This window comes from Sarcophilus harrisii, chromosome 1 (genome assembly GCF_902635505.1).
Source record: "Sarcophilus harrisii chromosome 1, mSarHar1.11, whole genome shotgun sequence".
NCBI lineage: Eukaryota > Metazoa > Chordata > Mammalia > Dasyuromorphia > Dasyuridae > Sarcophilus > Sarcophilus harrisii.
The window spans coordinates 579,510,971-579,512,800 of record NC_045426.1 but is presented as its reverse complement, the minus strand read 5'-3'; the positions used below and the strand labels follow the sequence as shown (position 1 = coordinate 579,512,800).

General features: G+C 40.8%; 1 pseudogene; it reads left to right on the top strand.

The window, feature by feature from the left end:
* Window positions 1–947: 947 nt before the first annotated feature.
* LOC100931904 lies at window positions 948–1,626 on the top strand (annotated as a pseudogene).
* Window positions 1,627–1,830: the final 204 nt, after the last annotated feature.

Sequence of the window (1,830 nt, the reverse complement as noted above, 5' to 3'; positions counted from 1 at the left end):
ATATTTCTATGATTAAACAATCATGAACAAAAAAGCAGTAATTAGGGAATCGCTCCTCCCCACACACATATACTCTAATCTGCTGGACCCTGGGCCACTTCCATGGAGAAGTATTCTCTGGCTTACACTGATGGACTTATACAAAACCTCTGATTGATCACTGTGTACTCGGGCTATGAATGGTAACAAAATCCCTATTTGGCCCCTTCATGCTCCATTTCAGGGACCAAAGATGCAAATGAGGGTGGATGCTTTATCACACAGAAGCTTGAGTCAATCGTTTAATCAGAACATAAAGGATTTTTAGGATTATACATTGAGAGCTGTAAGGAAGTTTAAAAACTACCCATTTTAATCTCTTCTATTTGCAAATGAGGAAACTGAGGCAGAGAAGTTAAATGAATTATTCCAAGTCACATAGTAAATATTTGAGGCAGGGATATGGTTTTTCCTAGAAGTGGCTACTCACTTTATAAATGAGGGAAAGTGGGATAGAGAGAACTGTTATGGGCCAGAACTTAAAACAAGGTGTTAAGTCACTAGAGGAGATTCACAAGTCAGGATTCAGCCCAGGAGATTCACAAGTCCAGGAGATTTACAAGTCAGGAACCCACAATCCCACTCTCTCAGAGGAGAAGTAAACCTTTGAGTTCACACCTCTAAAAGAGCATATAAAAAGACAAGTTCACTAGAAGCTCTTGGAGCCTCAGCCAGGAGTCAGTTGGGGAGATTGAGAAGCCAGGATTCAGACGAAGAGAGGCTGGAAGAGACAAAGGACTAGCTGAAAGAGCTCTCACAACCAAGGAGGCTGCCTATAGATGCTCCCCAAGAAACCTGCTCCCAGAGAACAATTATATTTAGAGAAGAGAACATTACATTTTGGCTCCTAACGTGGGTGTAGTAATGATGCTGGCGTAACATCAGAGGGCTGTGGGACTCCAACTCGCCTGAATATTGAAGATGACCACAGCCGCAAGGCCTACATTTGAACCTGCAAGAGGTGGAAGAGGGAAAGGGGAAGGTGATTTGAGTCAGCTTTCCAAACAATATTCAAGCAGAGATCTACCTTCTCACACAAAGATAAAATACAGACAAACCACTCAGAATGCTCCAGAAGAGGTTCGCAGAGAACTAAAAGAGAGAGAGTTGCTGCAAGAGAAAAAACAGAGATCATCCAACTAGAGAGCACACAACTTCATCTTCTGTGTCTAAGAAACCTCGATTAGATCAGATTCCTGCAGCCAACCTTGATGCAGATGATCCCCTAACAGATGAAGATGACAAAGATGAGGATTTTGAGGAAGAAAGTGATGATGATGACACTGCAGCTCTACTGGCAGAAGTAGAAAAAATAAAAAAAGAAAGAGCTGAAGAACAAGCTCGGAAGGAACAAAAACAAAAGGCTGAAGAAGAGAGAATTCAGAGGGAAAATATCCTTAGTGGAAACCCTCTCCTAAATCTCACTGGTCCCTCTCAGCCTCAGGCCAACTTCAAAGTAAAGAGAAGGTGGGATGATGATGTTGTCTTTAAGAACTGTGCCAAAGGAGTAGATGAGCTGAAAAAAGACAAAATGATACCCTTCGATCAGAGTTTCACAAAATGATCATGGAGAAATATATCAAGTAGTACAGTTTTGTGTGCTTAAATATTACAAAGGGGGCTCATTCAGACTTTAAGGATCACTCTGGCTTTAATTTGGTCAGGATTTACTTTTCATGCTCTTAATGGCTTATAGATTTCCTGCATTTAAAATTCTAAAATGCCTTTTTTGTCTGGTCAGTAATATTTTATTTGATAATGGCATCCTAGATCTAGGAATTGGTTTAACCC